At 46.2% G+C, this 20,908-nt stretch overlaps 1 long non-coding RNA gene across 2 annotated transcripts in view; it reads left to right on the top strand.

Annotated features, from left to right (window-relative positions):
* Positions 1–8,427, top strand: part of LOC140690146 (uncharacterized) — a 242,317-nt gene extending 233,890 nt beyond the window's left edge. For both annotated transcript variants that reach the window (XR_012065330.1, XR_012065331.1), the window contains one exon: positions 8,354–8,427. This is a non-coding gene — a long non-coding RNA (uncharacterized lncRNA). The remainder of the gene's footprint in view (positions 1–8,353) is intronic.
* The last annotated feature ends 12,481 nt before the right edge of the window (positions 8,428–20,908 follow it).

Raw genomic sequence — 20,908 nt, 5'->3', positions numbered from 1 at the left:
TCTGCGGGCAGAGGCGGCACCGTCTCTGCTGGGCAGTCAGGGCAGGTGCAGGCCTGTGTGGGTGGCACCTCCTTTCCCGGTACCTGTGAAGCATGTTCTTGGCAGACCCCCTAGTGCAGGTAACACGTGAACCCCACTGAAACAACTGTTGTTACGGGTGGAATGTATGTGTCCCCCAAATTTAAATGTTGAAGTCCTAGACCCAGAAGAGGTAATTAAGGTTAAATGCGGTCGTAAGGATGGGGCTCTGTGCTAGTCAGCTCAGGCTGCTGTAACAAATGCCACGGACCGTGTGGCTTAGATAACAGAAATTCATCTCTCACTGTTCTGGAGTCCCGGAAGTCCAGGTCAAAGTGCTGGCTGATCTAGTTTCTGGTGAAACTCTCTTCCTGGCCTATAGACAGCCGGCTTCTCTGTGTCCTCACATGACGGCGGGGGGGTGGGGGGTGGTTCTGGCGTCTCTTTTCTTGTAAAGGCATCAGCTCAAGTGGGTCAAAGCCCCATCTCCAAAGACTGTAGCATTGGTTGGGCAGGGGGCAGGGAGGGTAGTTAGGGCTTCAACATACGAATTTGGAGGGAACACAGTTCAATCCATAGCAGGCCTTGATCTAACAGGATTAGTTAAGATTAGATCTCTTATAAGAAGAGAAACCAGAGGGCTCGCTCCATCTACAAGCCAAGACGCGCGCTCTCACTGAGAATCGAATTGGCTGGAAACTTGCTCCTAGAATTCTAGCCTCCAGAACTGAAAGAAGTAAATGTCTGTTGTTTAAAGCCACCTAGTCTATGGTCTTTTTTTTTTTTCCTGGCAGTACAAGCAGACTAAGACAAGATAGGGATGATTTTTTATTATCCCCATTTTATTTATTTTATTTTTTGAAGCTTAGTTGATTTACAATGTTGTGTTAGTTTCTGGTGTACAGCATTGAGGTTCAGTTTTATATATCTACATATAGATATACAGATAGATATTCCTTTTCATATTCTTTTTCATTGTATATTGTTACAAGATATTTGTGTGTGTTGCCCTGGTGTTCACACTGGGGTCCTGGCTGTAGATGACATATGAAATAACCTACGCGAACAGCCCAGTCTCTTCTACCGGAAGTGCCTTTATGTCCATAAGTCCCTGGGCCTCTGTCCTCTTGTCTCTTTCATCCCCCAGCCCTTCCAAACCAGCCAGTCCCCATCCCCTCCTCCAGAATCACCTGGCTCCCTGTTTATTCTCTTTACAGTCATCTGTCTTTGTCTCTGTGTTGCACCTGCTTCTCTGGGTCATTATCTTTTGATTAACAAGTACTCACCTTTTCCCTAAAAAGAGCCTCTCTTGTAATTTGAAATATCTCTAACATATATATTGTCTCTGACGTGGCTGTCGACCCTTTCTTTTTGTATTTCTGCTATGACAACCCTGTTCCTTCCCAAGGAAGTCTGTTGTGCCCTTGGCTGAAATGGGAAGTGTCACAGCCAAGAGCCTGTGAACAAAAAAAGTGCCTTAACATTTCAAGGTGTTATTTCCTTCCTTCCAATACTAAATGGAAAGACATATCCCTGATTTCAAAAGGTTTATAGGCAGGAGAAGGCAATGTACAACATAGAAATGACTGTGACACAAATAGAGCATGCTCAACACTGTGAAAGAAGTTCAGTGATACTCTGAAATAGGAAACTGCTTAAAACAAGGAAGCTTGGGGAAAGTTGTGTAGAAAATGTGTTAACTTAAACCTTGAAGGCTGAATAAGACTCTGAAAATGAAACATGATAAATAAGGCATCTCAGGAGAAGAAAACTATAAGAAAAATGTACAAGAAGTGAAAAATATTCTTGTATTCTTTAGTAAAAATGTTCTATAAATGTGCTCATTACAAGGATGCCTTTTCTTTTATTTAAAGCAATTTTATCTGGAATTCTACTTGGAAACCGTCTGTTAGTTACTGTCTGTATTACTGCTTACACTTGAGAGTTTAAAGAAAGCTCTTTATTTAAAACATTCTTATTCAGGCACTTCATTAGCCCATTTTTCCCCCTCACATATTCACTATTTAGTTACATAAAAACTTGACTTTATTAAGAGAGAAGTGTTTCCACTTTTACTCAAGAATCCCCACCACCCACTTTTATCAGTGAGGGCAATCTTTGCCATCAGTTTCTGCTGCAGTAGAATCCAAAGCTCTTTTGATTCAAAGACTGGAGAGACTCAGTCAAGTTGCCTCCAGCAATGGAGAGGAGGCGGTTAATAGACTGTATGTGCACAGGTCTCAGGGAAATCCCAAACTGCTGGGCTGGGAGAGGCAAGGCACTGTGCCGCGCTCCACGGCAGCACCACCAATATGACCCAGCTCCTCTCTGTCCTCTGTCTTCACCTGCTTCCGTGTTTCTGCGTCCTTGTAACCCTGCCTCCCCCACCATGACTTCCCTGGCCCCTGTCTATATCATAACCTTCCAGCTCCAACAATCAGAAACTCAATTTGAAAATTTAAGTTATCTGATGACTTTGCTTATCATTTTGTACCAGCCTGTATCTAGTCTGTTATCCATACTCTGGACCAGTAATCCTTGTGTCTGACATCCGTCTCTGGGGCAGTCAGCTTGGCTGGGGAGGCGGGGGAGACATGGGTCCCCAGCCTCTAGAAAGCGTTCTTGTTAGCAGGAGCTGGAAAAGAAGGTTTCACTTGGGATGGAGTAGAGTCTGAAAAGTGTTAGGGTGGGCATCTTTGTCACAGGTGCAGAAATTCTGAGTAACTAAAAGTGAGACATACGTAAGTTTCCCGACTTCCGTATCTGGCTCAGTTAAAAAACAAGAGCAAAAACAAAAACAAAAACCAAAGAGTTCTGTGCAGAAACCTGTAAAGCTGCTCATTCACATGAAAGCACACGCCACCCTGACATCAGGACGTGTTTCAGAGTCAAGCCCTTTTAGGCTGAGGCACAGTGGAAGCGAGAGTTAGCTGTGTTTCTTGTTATCTGCACTGGTGCGGAAGTCTCAGCAGACAAGCAGAGACAGAAGAGAGCACGCAAGAGGCTGGACACCTGGGCCCTTTGCTTAAATCACAATCTGCTTTGTTTTTCTTAAACTTTCAAGGGAGGATTGTTCAAATGCTGTAGCGGTTCCCTACCTTATGTGATGCATGATGTAAAGTGATACAGACTGAATGTTTGCGTTCTCCTAAAATCCGTGTGTTAAACTCTTAACGCCCAGTGCGATGGTGTTTGGAGATAAAGCCACTGGGAGGTGCTTAGGTCACGAGGGCAGAGCCCTTATGAACGGGATTAGTGATTTTATAAAAGAGACCCCATAGAGCTTCTCTGCCCCTTCTGCTAACTAAGAACACAGCCGTCTGTGAACCAGAAAGCCGGCCCTTACCGGACTCCAAATCTACTGGCACCTTGACCTTGAACTTCCCAGCCTCCAGAACTGTGAGGAAGACATTTCCATTGTTTACAAGGCGCCCAGCCTGTGGCAGGAGCCCAAATGGACAAAGACAGGAAATAAGCGTGCTGTGAGATGAGAGACTAGTCACACTGCGGTTTGGCTTATTTTTCCTTTTCAATGATTTATTTTCATTTGAAGTTGAAATTTAAGAGGAAGCCTACAGAATAAAAAAAATTTTTTTTGCTTAATTATTTTCCTTTATTTGATTTTAATTATTTTAAAATATTTTAACCAGAAGAGTTTACAGTTTTATACAGTTATATCTATCAATTAGAATTTCTTCTTTTTTTAAAACTTTTTTTTATTGAGTTATAGTCATTTTACCATGTTGTGTCAAATTCCAGAATCAATATATTACATGTAGCAGATCTTAAATTCGATTTTCATTTTAGAAGCTTTGCCTTACCATGTAGCTGGAAGTAAAGTCAAAAGAGGGCTGTGTGTGGAACCGGGTGTGAGAACTCTCGCCCTGATTTTGCCCGGAGTGCTCTGCTTTCCCGCCTCTCCCTGGGCCATGGCTTCCTCGAGTCTGGAATGAAAGGGTTAAACCGGGTGGCCCCTGAGCCTTCCCCCAGCCCTGAGAGTGGGCCACGGGACCAGGCTGCCTAGGTCCTCCCCACCTCCTCTGCTGCTCAGCTCGCTCCCACATAAGCTGTGATGTAGGGGAGACAGAGTTCTCAGAAGCCTGGGAACTGTCTTCTTGCTTAATTTTTGTTTTTAATTGTCACTTGACTTTGCTAAATGAAAGCAACCAGACTGAAAAGCTACGTACTGCTTTGTCCATTGATACGCCGTCCTGGGAAAGGACAAAGCGTACTGATGGAGATTAGATCCGAGGTTGCTGGCGGGCTGGGGTTTGGGAGATGTTTGCAGATGGCTACGTGTGAGAAGCACGAGGGAACTTTCGGAAGTGGGGGAACTTTATCCTGAGTAAGGTTGATGATGGCTCGAGTCAAACCTCACAGACCCAGATCCCAACAAGGTAAATGTTGCTGTATGTGAATTATAATATAAAATCTAGAAAGCTCATCACCGACAGACATTTCATCATGTATAAATGCCAGTGTGTTAAAATGATTCATTACCCCCTTGGGCGCTGTGCCTTCAGTGATAACACAAGTGTTTTTCCTCATCACCAGCCAGATGGCTTCGGTTTTAGTGCCCTCCTATGCCCCCAGTACTGACCTATTTTTCTAAGAGAGAATTTGGAATTCCTGCTGCTCAGGATAATGAGGTGGAAACGTCTCGCCTCTCGGGGTGCAAGTCCGGCTGTCCAGCGAGCCTGCGCTGGGATGGCCGACAATGACACGGTCCTCAAGGGCTGCGATTTTCCACTTGAGCCCGGATTGAATCTGTGATTGTGACCACTGGTGAAGGCTGGCGATTACACGCGGAGAGCAGCACAGCAGTAGTCGATTAAAGGGAAGTTCTTCTCTGTGCAGTCTAACTGAGAAGGTGGTTGGACTCCTCAAGAGCACGGGGTGTAAAACTTCCTTCGGAATTCTGGCGTTGTGTGTTAGTTTTGAAGTTTCCAGTGTCGCTTTGTCCTGGCACAGACAGTGGACGCTGATTTTCATGGGGTTGGGGGAAGGTTTGTGTAATTTAACCTCTTCCTGGGAAAAGAGAAGTTAAGGGTTACCTGGATGTCACATCCTGTCCCTGCGCCTTGTCTCGTATCGTCCTGCCATTTTCCCTGCTGTGTGCACCACCCGGCGCTCTGCCACGTAATCAGCCTGTGACTTTTGCCAGCGTGGGGTCGCACAGACGGTCCTGACTCATCGTGGGGCTGTGAAGTTAAAACAACAACAACCGACAGTATAAGAAGACCTGTGTCTTCTCCCAACTCAGCTGCTGGCTGGCTGGCATTCTTGGGATGAGTCCCTAAATCTCTGTGAGTCTCATTTTCTTTTCATTAAAAGTTGAAATAATCATTGTTGTACTTGCTCAAAATGCTTTTGAAAGCATATCAAAATAAGCAAACACCGTACAAGGGTCTGCTGTTGTTGTTATAATCATAAAGGGGGTGAAGAATTGGGACCCAAGGGGTAAAGAGTCAGATGGAAAAAGCAAAGTCATTTTTCTCCCCATTTCTGAGACTTGACATTGAGTCCAGACAACTGACCGCAGGTTCATTGCTCCATTTTCCCTCCTTCCCATTCTGACTTCCTGCACTCGGGTTCAGGCCCAGGACTGCACCCCTGAGCTACTGCAGTAGCACCAGCCTCCCTGGCAGGCCCTTTGTTCACCAGGTGGAAAGCGTAACTTGCACCATCTTCCTAACCATCTCCTGCTTAGAATGTCACCTGCTCAGATGTCACTCTGCCTGCCCAGGACAAGTCCAAACGTGATCCTACGTCACTCCATGAAATCAACACATGCAACCCGATAAACGTTGTCTTTACTTCCTCTCGTATGACAGATTTGCCAAGAATCTGAATCATCTCTGACTCTCAGGGTTTCGTGAACGTTTTTCGTACTACAGAATATACATAAAATTAAAACGCGTTTCAGCAGTGTTTCAGCCCAGTCTTGAGACTTCGGGCTTAATTTCCACAACGTGTCTTCCACAAGCCCTTCACAAAGCTTTGCTCTGAAGACAGTCACAGCAGGGGTCTAATACACCTTCAGCACATCTTTGCTTAAGTAATTTCTCGTAAGAGTCATCAAATTCAAAATGAAGTATCAGGTTTGCAGTCTTCCCTGGGCACTTTTTCTTTTCATGAAGAAATTGAGTGAGCTCTTGATGAAGCAATTCTTTTTAACTGCCAAACAATATATCCTTTTTTTTCCTAAAAAATTAACGTGTTTAGTAGACAACAAAATAAATTGCATGATGAGAACCTAACCAAGAAACGTGGCCCTTTTTGCAACTGCCCTGAGGAAAACTTCTTTCCTAAAATAATAGTTTGGGAGGGTTTTTCTTTTCCTGGATGTTAATTTCTCAAAGAAATTTTGTGGACAAAATGAAGTTGAGAGCCACCCCCCCAGCTTTGACAGTTATATTAAGCGGAAATGACATTGCTTATTAATCCTTTGACCTCTCTCGGGCTGTCTCTTCTGAATCAGTTGTGATATACGATTTTCTGATTTTTGCCTGTTCTCTGATTCCTCCTTCAGCACGAGTGAAACCGTTGCTTAGTGAGAGAGAACTCTGCCGCAGACAGTTACCCAAACTAAGATCCTTCTGAATTAGTATCACAGCACATTACCCCGACTTTTTCTCCTGTGCACCAGAAGCAAAAGATTATAAACACAAAAGTAAATTTCCCTCAAGGCCCTGTTTTAACAGATTTAGGTGACATCTTGGTAATACTTTTTTTCTACATGCTGGAAAAAACAATTCCCCTATTTTATTGAAGTACAGTTAATTTACAATGTTCTGTTAGTTTCTGGTGGACAGCACAGTGATCCAGTTATACACATATATAGATCCTTTTCCATAATATTTTCTTTTATGGTTTATTACAGGATATTCAGTACAGTTCCCTGTGCGAGTCAGTTGGACCTTGTTGTTTATCTGTTTTATATGTTGGGTGTGTGTGTGTGTGTGTGTGTATATTTGCTACAACTGAGGACAGAGTGGTGCTGGATCACAGGCCAAGAGTCTAATTACAGGAACTGAGCCACCAAGTCAGGGAAGAAACCACAGCAAACACAGCCGGCCGTGATTCAGAGGTTGAGCACAGGTGCTCTTGCGCGTGCCCACCTCAGATGCATCTCAGAGTCTGCATAGACGGGGACTGGCAGTCCCTTCTCTGGGTGGCAGAGAAAAGGGGAGGGTGGGAAGAGGGGAGCCCGCAGATCACTGCATAACTGGGCAGAGCTCTACGCTGGGCTGGGGCAAAAAAAAGTGTAAGTGTACTCTAGAATATGCCTTATGCACTCCTAGCTTCAGCCTTCGCTCTTCACAAGGCGTCGTAAGTCACCGGACACGTGAAAGTCAGCTCAGCACACACGCCGTAGTTTCTCTCACTGCCGTTGAGCGCTCCCCCAGCTGCCACAGGAATGAGTATTGTGTACTCAGCACGAGTTACGTGCTGGTCAGAAGGCCAGACACACGTGCGGGAGGGAGAGTCAGCGCGGTCCCGTTCCCACGCATCCTCAGGTAGCGGGCAGGGCTGGCTTTACCTAAGCGTGGGGCTGCCGGAGGAGGGCGGACGCTGGAGTCCTTAGGGAGACTCGCAGGGGTGCAGGGGCGCTGCAGGAGACATCTTTGATACGATTTGGGGATTGGGCATGGGGTTAACCTAGTAGGTCCCCTCTTAAATCATGGACTTCCACTTGGAAATTTAAGCTTCTCTGCACGTCTGCTCTGGCCTATGATTCTGGTACAATGGGAGCCAAGTCAGAGTTTTTAAAACCAAGCAGTTTAAGGTAACAGATTTAAACAGAAACACAGGAGATAAATTCCCCTCCCGAAGTGGCATAACTGAGGGGAGTCCGCTTCTCCCCTGAGAATTCAACATGGGAAAAAGAAAGAGATCACGTCGGTGGTGAAGGTGTAAAGTAAGTCTATTAAGGAGCAAGGATGGCATAATTATGCTCGGTAGCTAATTTTCCATAACACTAGAAGATCTATGTATAAAATTACAGGTTTAATAAAGTTAACACACAAATACAATGAGCCTTGATCTATTTAATCCCGATCAAACATATGGTCAAACCAATATGAAAAGGAACAAAGAAACAAGTCGCTTAACAGAAGAAAAAACGCTTATCAGCTTTTATTGTAAACTAGAGATGGAACACAAACATACAACTGGTGTGAGTGAGAAGATTTTCACATCTGTTGCTTAAATATCACAGCATAGCACAGTATTTTGTAAACATAATATTTTATGCATTATAAATGTATAATGACATACATTTCATTTTTAAAATCACATTAACTCAAATTATTGTGGCTTTTAAATGTTTTAGTTTCCATTAAATTAGAAAGAAAGGAAGATACTGATGGAAAGACATTTATGGTGCTGCAAACCAAGGATATGAGTTCCTCTGGTGGAAGATGAGAAAGCCACTTGGAATGAAGCATGAACGGTTACATTACGGCCTTAGGTAGGGAATAGCTCCTCCTTTCCCTTCTGTTGTATTCTGCGTCCCCACGGCCTGTGTCACAGAATTCACTTCACTTACTCGTGTCGCATCCTTTGGCATGTTACCGGGGAAACCTCAAAATCAACAGAGCTTAAATGTGAATTACACGGAGTAACAATGAGTAGCTGTGAAGAATTTCATTTTTCTAATACAAGCATTATAAACCTTCCAAAAAGAAAGGTTTAAAACTCTTGAGTGGATGATGAAGAATTTAGTTCCAGCTGCGATGGCAAAGCCCACTTCAGCAGCGGAGGTGAGAGGCTGCGTGAGGTAGCAGCCTGGGTGGGCCTCTTTGCTGGGCGGAGGTGTCCCTGTTCATTTCAAGCATCGTTTGAAAATGCCCACGTTTACCAGTTGTCCTATCATTATTTCCATATTTCTGCCCACAGGGGAAAAAGAATAGAAGGAAAGGTTTGAAGAGAGATGTTTTCGATGCCTAACTCTCCGTGACCTGGTAGGTATTTTTGCCAGTATCAGAAGACATTTAAGCCTCTCAGATGAAAGAAAAAAATGCGATCTGATTAGCAAAATAAAAAAAGCTTCTAAGGTTTTGTGAGACCTGAGAATGGCAGTCACTGTTAGGAATGGAAGTGGGGTGCAGAGAAAATTAAACCGTTTTCTTACTGTGATACTAGCCACGTGATTTGGGTAACAGACTCCACCCCACCCGTGGACAAATCCCACGGTTAAGCGGCGCATTGCTGCAGGGGCGTGGTGCGGCAGCGAGCACACCTCCTCAGCCTGTGCCCTCCCCTCTCCCTTCCGCAGATTGTCAGTGACAGGGAGGTGACAGGGAAGTACATGGGGCAAAGCTGTCCACTGAGAGATGGTGTACTTTCAAAAATGCAGACGAATTTCCTTGTGCCCAGAATTTCTCTTTTCATCCTTTTTAAACAGAAGCCTTCAAGCTTAGTGCCCTAAGGAACACATGGGGATCCTGTCAGAAGGCAGATCCCGGGCTTCTGCATCAAATAGCACGGGTTTGCCCTAGAATCTAGAACTTTGGGGGATCACACACACCTGTTCTGGGTCTGGAATTTCGCTCACAATTTCACCCTCACTCTGCTTCCTCAAGCTTGCCCTGAGCCCTACTTCCAGGCTGCAGAATGGAAGGGTGGAGGGAAACACCCAAATGATCTGAGAAGATAGTAAGAGAGCACTGTTTGGCTCTCCAGTGTCCAGGCTCAAATATATTACGTCGAGGAGATGATAAGAGATGGCAGGTGTGGCATCAGGGCCACTTGGGGAAATTAGTTGAAAAGCATGAAGCCTGGGAGGGAGTCCAGGACTGGAAGGAAGCCCGTGTCTCCATTTTTAAGGGGAGAAGCACAGAAATAGAAAGTACAGGTTGACGATTTTAGCACACAGTTTCTAAAACGATAATTAAACAATATGGTTGTGAGCAGTTAAAGAGAACATGGGATCAACATGAATTCATTAAAGAAATTATGGCAAATAATCTTCTTTCTTTCTTCTTTTCTAAATAAAAAAAAGGGGTGGGGAGTAACTTACTTGTATTTCTGACACTATGGCAGACTAGATGGATAGAAAAGCTCCTTTTAGGATAAAATGCCTAAAAATACTTGATTTAATTAAAAATGAAAGGGAAAAGTGTCCTTTTTAAGCTTGGTAGCGCTGAGGGTAAAGGAAGACAAACGAGGTAAGCCAGAGGCAGGACTGCACACGGCCAGGGCAGGAGCTTTGTTCGTCTGAGGACATCTGCTTGCATTTGGTGGCCCAACCTGGTCTGTCAGAAGCACCCGTGGGTTGGCACCCAGACAAAGCCCAGGAGATCTGATCAGATCTGCCACATGCTGCCCAGGGGCTCTGGGGAGAGGTGGAGAAGTCCCTTTTAATGACAAGCCAGCAGCATGCGCACAGTTTACAACCAGGATCCCAACTACCCGTGTGGCCTCAAAGGCCCCAAACTCAGCATCTAATTTAAAATGGCCCAGGTTGATAGTGTCCCCAGGTGCCAAGAACATGCCCTCACCAATTTCTCACTGGGAACAATTCTAAACATAAAAGCACAGAAATTCTCAAAGATAGCAATCTAAGAACACTTAGAAAACGCAACGTTGAAAAAGATACCATTTAAAGGATCATCAAGAGATTCGTATCTTGGAATAAATCCAGCCAAAGATGTTCAAGTCCTTTATGGAAGTAAAGCATATAACTTCCTTGAAAGACGTGAGAAGACATTTCGCCGTCATTGATGGGAAGACTATGTAAAGATGTTTATTCCTCCCCACCTAAACTGAACCAATGAATCTTCCAACATAATCCTAGGAGAATTTTGCATGAAACTTGATACTCTGATTCTATTTATGTGAGAAAGCGGGGACCTCAAACAGCCAACATATTCCTTAAGAAGAATGAACAGGTGGTGGCGGGAGCGGAAGTGCTAGCTGGCCGTCTGGAGGTCGGTAACTGGCAGTCAGGGCGGTGAGATACGGTGCGTTGCTACAGAGATGAGTCAACAGAGGAGAAGAGAAAGCCCAGAAGTGGCTGTGCATATGTGTGGCACTTGGACATCTGCAGAGCTGCTGTCAGAGTTCAGTATGGAAAGGGCTTACATTCAACAAGTGGTACTGAGGCCGTTGGCTATTTCTTAAGAGAAAAATTTAAGAGAATCTCCCTGTAACCCACATCTTAGGGCTCTTTTTAGAAAGAAGTCAATGCACATCATAAGAAAAATATTAGTAAACTCAAGTATATGTCAATTAAGATCTGTTTTCTTTAACTTTTTTTTATTGAGCTATAGTCAGTTTACAATGTGCGTAGCACACAATTTTTCAGTTACACATGAACATACATATATTCATTGGTGCATTCTTTTTCGCTGTGAACTACAAGATCTCTGTTTATTAAAAAAGACTACAACCAGAACACCACACTACAACAAGCCTCGAACTGGGGGGAAGAAAGGTATTTTTTAGACATAATTTTCAAAAGATCAATATCCAGAGTAAATGAACTCCTAAAGATTAATAAGAAAACAATAAGCAAACAAATTGAAAATTTAGGAAAGCGCATTAAACAGGCATTTCCCCAAAGAGGAAACACAAAAGCCCTTCAACAAATGCTCACTCTTGTTAGTAACCAAATGAAAACCACCCTGAAATGTACCATTTCAGATCATCCACATGGTATAGGTTTAAAATACCAAAGCTGGGCTGGGATGCAGGGTAACAGGGACTTTTAAGCTCTTGCTATCAGAGTGTAAACTGATACAGTCATTTTGGAAAGCCTTCTGATACCACTTGGTCAATCTGAACATGAAAACTCACAACAACCAGCATCTCAACCCCCCGTTGTGTTCCTTGGAGACCCCCTGGCCTTGTCTAACAGAACACATATGTGAGCACGGTCCTGGATGTAGTCACCATGGCAAAAAACTGGATGCAAGTGAAAATTATATGCTCAGCATTGTTTCCGCAAATGGCCATACCATGCCTGGGTAGCTGGACCCTCAGCATGAGAGTCAATGTCATCCTATTCTGAAACCAGCCCTCGCCCTCAAAGCCTTAAGGCCCTGATCCCAAGCCAGGATCTTCAGCCCAGCTGCTCTCTGCCCTCCTTAAGCTCATTCCCTTGTGCCCTCTCGGTGTCTGTTCCTACAGGGCCTCCCTGATCACCCCAGGATGGTGCCCTGACCTTGAATCTCAGGGAACATCAGTTAGGGTGCAGCTCCCTCCCTTGCAGAAAGCACTTCCCCTACTTTGTGTCACAAGGAATACTGTCATCTGGGGCGTCTTCTTCCAGGGGTCCAAAGGCTCTACTCGTCCTTCCCCAGGGCCGGGGGGCCTCTTAACCCTACACTTCTGCATCCTGGGGTCCCACCGAAGCAGCTCCTCGGAGAGCGCAGTCCTCACCCTCAACACACGTTCTTTGTCCGCTCATCCATTAGCAGACACGTGGGTAGTCTCCGTGTCCTGGCTACTGTGAGCGCCGCTGCAGTGAACGCGGGGCTCTCACATGTTGGTGATAGTTTTGAAGCGCTCAGGCCCGGTGTTTTGCAGAAAGCCCCTTTGTTTCTATTTGTCTGACTCTCCCCTCACAATCAGGTTGAGACTAGACATTTTGGGCAGTTACATTACATAGGTGTTCCTTATTCTCTTTAGATGGCTCTGTTTCTCTCCGGATACCTCTCCTTCGGGCAGCGCCCACGTCTGTGACCGTCCAGGGCCACATGAGGACTTTGGGGCTCTGGTACTTTCCCCTTTGTGGGCCTCTTTCACCATGAAAATGTTAAAAATTATGTTTTACAGCAGTGTTGGTATAAAGGCTGATGGAATCAGTCTATGTTCATTATTATGTATTAATGGCTGTTCTATTTTTTTCTTCTGGTTTTAAAAGAAATTAAAATGACAGCGCTCTGTGAGCTCCTAAGTGTGCCACAGGCCGGCAGCCCTTCCTCCCCCACCCAGTGTTCTCTGTCTCTTGTCAAATCCCCAAGCTGACTGCGTCTCCGTTTCCCCCCCACCCGGACGACTCTCCCTCTACCGGACCGCTGGCCTCTGAGTGTCTTCTTGCAGGAGGGCCCCTCCTCCCAGAAGGGGGTCAAGGAAGGAGCATGTAGCCTTCTCCGCCAGGACTTCATCACCTGAAATGTGACCCCACGGCCTCTGACGCAGGCTTCTTGCTCCTGTCCTCTCCCATTAATTTTATTTTCATTGGCGTTGAAGGCTTCATAAGAGGAAATCTGCTACTCACGGCAGAAAACACTCTCCGCTTTGTTGCACAGAGCTCTTCAGTGGAGACCGAATCTGTAGACAGTGCTGATGAGCGATGAGTTTGTTGACTGCCCCTGTGAATGCTCCTTCTTTGCCACGTACAGATGCCCAAGGTAATTCTTTACTGATACCCGGGACCGTCCAAAGGCTGGGGTTTCTTCCAAACTAATCTGGGCTGCCATTGCTTTAGTCCACATTATGGCCCAGGCCCCCTGCAGAGCACTGTATGTCATTTCTTTTAATGTCCACGGAAGTTCCTGTCAGAGGGGTACTGTTACCTCGCTTGGTCAGAACGGGCAGCTGGGGCTTTCAGATGTTTGGGGGACCTGCCCAGCCCTGCTGGCAGTAGGAGATGGGCAGGCTTCAGAGCAGACGCATGTCGCTCTCACGTTCCAGGGTAGTCTTGACGCCCGCCTCAGATTGGCAAGGGGCTTTGGGTTGGAGCTGGGACAGTGGATGAGCGAAGAGGCTAGGGAAACTGGAGAGTCTGCTGCCCTGCAGAGGGACGCACGAGGCAGCCCGTACGTAACCCATTTCCTCATTTCAGGTGCTTGCACATGTACCATCTCGGAGATTCTTAACACAAACTTGCATAGGAAAACAAAAATGCTGCTCAGCCAAATTCCATCACCTAAACACAATCGTCCCCCACTTAATCTCAGGCTCTCTGCCTGTGAAACAGTACGTTCTGACTCACACAACGGACCTGCACGGAGCAAGTGTGAGGACCTGATGAGTGCCTCTTACTGCCAGCACTGAATGTAGTCTTTCAGTATGTGGCAACGTTCTACAGTTCTAAGCTTCACGTTCTAAAATGAAAACCTTTAGAAGGGGAAAACGCAAAACCTGAAATACAAACAAAGCTATTCCTTTCAATTATTTGAAAAAAAATTTTGAAATTTTTCTGATGTAGAATTGAACCCGTCAGCCATTGTTTGAGAAACTAGGTTTTTTTGGAGAACCGACGTATCACTGGACTTGGGGGAGTATGTTTGCCAAACCGCTGCGATCCTGGAATAAAAGCTAAGGACACAGCGCTTCCCTTCTCAGTAAAAAGGAGGACAGCAGGGGGCCGGCTCCGCGAGGCGCGCAGGGGCCCTGGGGAAGCCGGTGAGCGCGTCTCGGCCAGGACGGCGCCCAGGCCGGCGCGGCCCAGGCGGCGGGCACGAGCCACAGAGGCGCCGGCGGTGCGGGCCGGTGGCGCCGGGTGTCTGCGCAGAGGCCGTGACTACGCCTCCGCCCGCCGATGGCCGCGGCAGCAGGCCCGCGGCGCCCGCACGCGCTCGTGCTCCCTCCAGGGGGCCGGGCTGTGTCTCAGGCCCCTTCAGCCAGGTTCACAGACGACCCGAAGTCGGACCAAGCTTGTGTGAATCCAAACTGATGGAAGGAAATGACTCAATAAATGGGGGAGAGGACACATTTCCTTGGACACAGATTCCAAATTATACTCCCCCCTCCGGGAGATGCAACTTCCCTCCCTCCACCCCCACTCGCTGGGGACCGGCTAGACATAGCCGACTGCTTCCAAACAAGAGAACAGGCAAGGGGAAGACCGTAACTGTGCGGTGAGCGGCGTGGCGAGCACTCCCCCAGCCAAGCGAGGGAGGGCCCCCTCACCAGGGGTGCCACCTGGTGTGCCACCTGGTGTCATATACCCCTGATAAAAGTGGCAAGAGAGGGACTTCACCTCGGTGGTATTCGTCCCACAGCCCATAGCCCTGGTCTCATCCTGGGGGAAACACCAGATGACCCAGACTGTCTGGATGCACAGCCGCCCCCTGGGGCTTGGAGGCCATGCAGATGAGAGACTCAGAACCCGTCACAGCGCAGAGAAGACTACGCAGATATGAGGACTAAATGCAGTGCTGTCCCCGAACAGGAGCCTGGAAATCGGGTGAAATCCCGCAGTTTACTTACTAGTAATGTTCCAACTATTCAGGTCATGTTCTTAGTTTTGCAAAAGTTCCACGGCGGTGTTCGATGTTGACAGTGGGTGAAGGCAGGTGAGGGGGATCCAGAAACTCTGTACTGTCTTTGCAGACATTCTGCAAACCCCCAATTATTCCATAATAAAAATTTGCGAAAAAAAATTGCTCCCTAGGAAAGGAGTAGGGAATTTGGGCTATGTTTTGTGTGTGTATATATTCAATAATCTTACTCAAAAATTTTTTTTTACTTTTGTTTACATATTTGATTGAAGTATAGTCAGTTTACAATGTTGTGTCGATTTCTAGTGTACAGTCATACATATACATACATATATTTGTTTCTGATTCAGATTTTGATTCCCCTTCCCCACACTTGATTGACTCATTGATTGATTGATTCTGCAATAGGGAATTTTGGCATCTAGAGTTTTTGTTTTTTGTATCCTTTTGAAATCAAGGTGCTTGTTCAGGCAAGTAGTGGTGGTAACCTTCAAGCAGCTGAAATATGCACAGGCATGAGACTGGGGCAAACCTAAGGAGCTGATGAAACTTTTGATTTTAAAGCATTTTAATGTGTTCTAGTTAAGAATAGCTCTCCGCCTAGGCGAGTGATGCTTGCTGATAAAGGCGAGTGGCCATGAAGGCAAGAGCAGAACCTGTCCTGGCCAGAGGTCACCATCCTTCCAGAGACCCTCACAGGACAGAAAACTAGGCTGGGACGACAGGAAGGAGAAGGAGGGAGGGATGGCAGACTGGCGTGCTCCAGCCTGGATCCCGGTCCTGCCCTGAAATGCGCTTCTCAGCTTGCCTCCATCAGTCTTGAGCCTCCAGCTCCCTGGAGATCCGTGACCACCTTGCAGACCTGCTCAGCCTCTTCCCTTGAGAGCCGCTCCACATGTCCTAGAGATGGAGGGAGACAGGGGTCCCGACTTCCGCTGCCATGGAGGCTACTGGACAGAGTGTGATTCTGCCGCTGGAACTGGAGACACTTCTTCTCCAGAAACAACTGTAAACTTCACTTCTTGGGCCCCTTACCATGGTGCTACACATTCTCATCCATTAACAGAGTAATCTATGTAGGTTCATTTGATTGCACCATTTCTCTGTGCAAATACATTTCGATGTCTGAACCATCCATTTCTAACATGATTGGAAACATTTAGAAGCTGGGAATTGCTTGATCAAATGAAATTATGGGCCCGAGCTATCGGAAGTTTCAAGATAAAGGCTTTGGTAAGAAAAATAAAAATCATCTCAATTTCAAAGAGGGAGGATTTAAGATGAAAAGAGAAAAGAAAATGGAATAATATATAGGGCGATCCTTGTGAGATTAGCTCTTCCTAACAGTAAGTTCGGCAGCAACACCAGGCAGTGGTTGAGTTACACGGCATTTTAAGGTAAGGACATGGTTGGGCAGAGCATGCTTGTTTCATAGAAATACTGGTATTGCGGGAGGTCGGAAAACGGGACTGAGGCATGGAATGATCTGGCACTCGCCTGTTGTGGTGCCTGCTTTCAAAGCGGAAATGCCTGTCTTCATTTCCTTCATGAGTCGCAACAACAAGTCATACATTTTTCATGAGGACCGAATGGGTATGCAGATTAACATCTTCCTAGGGTTAAAGTAGGAGAATTCCAATCACATTATGAGTCTCTGTAGGAAATGCCTGTGAAACAGCGTCACATTCACAGTCTGATGGCGTTCATGTATGTTTGGGGATATTAACAATCTTTATCTCACTTTGCCGGGAGAAAGCAGCCACAGCTGAGGCAGCCGTCTTCCTCCACCAGGCAGCTCCTTTACATACACACTGCGCTTCGTGCTTCTGCAGCCTTCCTAGATGCCATCAGCTCAAGCTGATGGATAAAGGTCTACCCGCGTATCACGTGGAGGGAAGGTCAAAGTGCAACTTTGATTTCCTGCAAAGAAAACAGATAACAGCTATTGTCTAGGGACTGGGGACATTCGTCAGAAAGCCTCCACTGTAACCAGCTCTGTCTCAGAGCTGCCCTGGAGTTGGGCGGTGATTGAAAATGGAGAGCTGTGAGGGGCCGGTCTTCTGATCTGCTGTTTGCCCTGAGGCGGCGTCGGAACATTGTGCTTGCCTTGCTGCTCACACGCTATCGGGTCTGTGATGCAGTTAGCCCGCCTCCGCGCACAGCAGCTGGACCAGTATGCATAAGAGAGAAAACCCTGTGTCTCCTTTTCAGATAAGTGGGGAAACCAAATTCTCCAAACCCTTAACTCAGTCCCAGCGGGGCCCTTTAATGTGACTGCTCTGTAGCCTCACCTCTAATGGAATTAGGAGTCCAGGGGAACAGTCCCTCGTACGTGTCTCTGCCCGGAACCTTCCGACCCACCAGGTAAACTGTTGACCCAGAGATGCTCCTCATACAGGCGCTCCCTCCGCAGCCGTGGTCTCTCCGAGATCCAGGGTAAAGGAGGAACGTTAGAGGCCTGTTTCAATGCAAGAATCTGATCAGAACTTTCTGACTCATGATGCCTGCTGATACGCGTTTGGGGACTGAAAGTCCTCAAAATCAGCTCACAGGCAAGCTTTTTCAAAATGTTACATGATCTTTGTCTCTCTGCACCATCGACAGGTATGCAGTCCCCTCTCCTCCTCCGTGCCTCACCACTAGCAGCCCGCCTCTGTACAGTCACAGTGGAGACCACTCACAGGGAAAGAAAAGGGGACGGCGTTTCTGACACTTAACGCTGGTGTTTACTCTGGGGATTATATCCTCCTCTGAAGACACTGAATAGATGACCATATGCATATGTGCATAATTATTACATCATTTCTCAGTGTCAAGGATTCTGTGAATCCTCAGCCAAATTGTGTGTAAGTAAAAGTTTCTTCTTCACAGAAGGTACATATTGTTCATCAGATTTTCAAAAGGGTCCTTTCACCAACGTTCAAGGATCATTACCGTAAGACACGCCTATAGCTGTGATTTGTTTTGTGTCTATGGGATGTTTGTGACACACACACGTGCATACCTACATGTGACATATTAGCACATATACACCTTAACTTTAGTTGTCAAAGCAAACTGCACAGGCCCAGCTCTCCAGCACTGCTTTCCTTCCTGGTAATTCTCTCTTCTCCCCCGTCTAAAATTTTAAAGATCCACTTCACGTATGTTAGGGAGCAAACTCCACACCCATCGCTGCAGGAGATGCACGGAGGTTAAATCAGATGAGAGCCACTCAGGTGTCTGTCATCAGCTAGTTCATCGTGAAATGCTGGGCACAGTGCCTGTGCCGGGGAGTCGTGGGGATCAGAGGACGACACCGCAGGCCAGGCTGCAACATTCTGATCGGGGAAGAGCAGGCCAGGAGGACACAGGCATTACTGGAATGGGTGGGGGGCTTAGCCCGCTTCCTTCTTCAGCCACCTGCAAGAGTCACAGCTTTGCCTGTGCCCTTGAAAGGGGCTGTCTGCCTTTCGATAAATTCGTGTGAACCTTGTCAGGCCCTAGCCTGGTGTCATGACAGAGTAAGTCCTCTGTGGGTCAGAGAGCAGGCTTTCTTACACTCCCTCCAAACCACGTGGGCAGCAGTAGAAGTCATTGATGGGGTATTCTTGAGAAAATAAAGTATAACTAAATAAAAAGTATTATCATTTCACAGCCTGACAGCCTTACAGACGGACTCAACACAAAAATACTTCACCGGGCCTTGGCTGTATTCCTCAGTCTTCAATTTCTTGCCTGCATGTATGGGAATGAGTGTTTTCTGCAAAGAATTGAAGAGAAATTTACTACGTAACATAAAATGGAATAACAGTCAAATTAACATGTAAATAAATAAATTCAAATTTAGGCCACGTAAGTACATGAAAATACAGAACGAATCTGTGACAATTTTATAAAAGCTTCTAAGCTAAGCTTAGCTTCGGATCTTCATGGGTGAAGTCTGCTGTAAATGGCACATACAGATATAATTAATGACACTTCAAAGAACACACTTCAAAATTTTGGACTGCAGTGTAGCAAATCTTTGTTTTTAAAACGTCATTTAATCTCATTTTTTGAACTTGTTGAAAACTTCCTTAATTATTCATAAGTTACATTCAGAATCATTGATCCAAGCCCTCCCCAAAAAAGGAAGTCTTAATGAGAAATTAATAATTTAAGTGACCTTGACCACATCGACATAACTTTGATGTCAACTACTTTTGTGCAGGAGGGCATTCTAGTCAAAACACCTTTGAGGGAAAAATGTTCTTGGCCTAAAGCTAAACACGCAAGAGCTACTCTAATTATGCTTAATCTTTTTGGCGCAGGGTCAAATTCCTGCGGTATTGAATAGCACAGCGGGGAAGCTTTTTGTCAGAGTGGTTTCTAAAACAAATGAAGTCCATACACAACAGACACGCACACGCTGCCGTAACTTGATGTGGAGAAAAGGACTCCTCCCTCCAGGGAGGGAGGTGGTGCCTCCTGCCCCAGCCCAGCTGCCCGGGAGGGATCAGGAAAAAAGCCAGAGGCCCAGCCACAGGACACTCGCACCCAAAGGGCAGCTGCCAAGCCAAGAGTGATGTAGGTGACCGTGGGCCCCAGGAGACCACAAACTGGTGCGACACCAGCAGCAGAAAACCCTCGCTGGCTGGTTGGTTGAGCCGTTCGCGCGTTCATTCACGGATGTCTCTCTGATTACCTCTTTTTTCCTTGTCTCTTATGACATCTATTTCCCCAGTGTTCTCTCTTGCCATCTGTAATTTGGCTATTTCCCGCCTTTACCTTTCACTTTCCGAAGCCCACCATTTGCCAGACCCTTACGCTCGGTGCTGGGACACCCTAGCTGGGGGTGGAACCACCCTGCCTTATAGAGATTTCAGTTGAGTGGAAGAGGAAATGAGCCATTATAACTTAGGGTGATGAGCACTGTGATAAATGAATTGGCTCAAATCACAGCAGGGAGACCAAGAGAGAAGCCTGGACAAGCACAGACCAGACAGGTGACCATGAATGCCGCCAGGTGGGGCCCCAGCAGTGCTCACGCTCGTGCTTGATTGGCAGCCAGGCTATTGGGAGCAACGTAGTAGCCCGGTGATCTTAGTGATTGTAACTCTTGACTCTCAACTCCACGAGGTCTCGTTCTAAAGATACAGTAAGAATCATGATGATCGCTACTTAGCGCGTGCCAACCACAATAATTGCGAGTCATTAAGCACTAGTTATGTATCAGGAATTAGGTTAAATGCTCTAAATGCGTTATTTTACCTCATGGCTAGACACTGTGCTAGGAACTTTTTAATATATTATTTCTAAAACTTAGAAAGATTGTAAACTTGTAAGATTGTTATCATTGGCCCCCATTTCCTAGATGGGAAAACAAAGGATAAATGAGGTTTAATAACTTGTTCGAGGATTTGCCCCTGGGCTCATAAATCCTAAATTCGTGTAAGATCCCAAATTTGTAAGGTCCCTTCACTAGACGGCATCATGTGTCAAACACGTCTGTCCCCAGCAGCGGGGGTCCGAGCCCAGAGCTGGAAAGCCAGCTGCAGGCAAATCCTGGAGAATTCAGAAGAAGCGAAGCAAATGTGTGCACACATCCCTGATTCAACCAGTAGTAATGTTAACAATAACAACAGCAGTAATAGCAACTCTGATTTGGTGGGTGCATCCTATGTACCAGTCATGGGTGACAGCAAACGTTCACACTACCAGCCTCTAGGCCCCTCTTCTCTGATGACAGAACC

Source organism: Vicugna pacos, chromosome 29, assembly GCF_048564905.1.
Source record: "Vicugna pacos chromosome 29, VicPac4, whole genome shotgun sequence".
Lineage (NCBI taxonomy): Eukaryota > Metazoa > Chordata > Mammalia > Artiodactyla > Camelidae > Vicugna > Vicugna pacos.
This window is presented reverse-complemented; position numbering and strand designations above follow the sequence as displayed.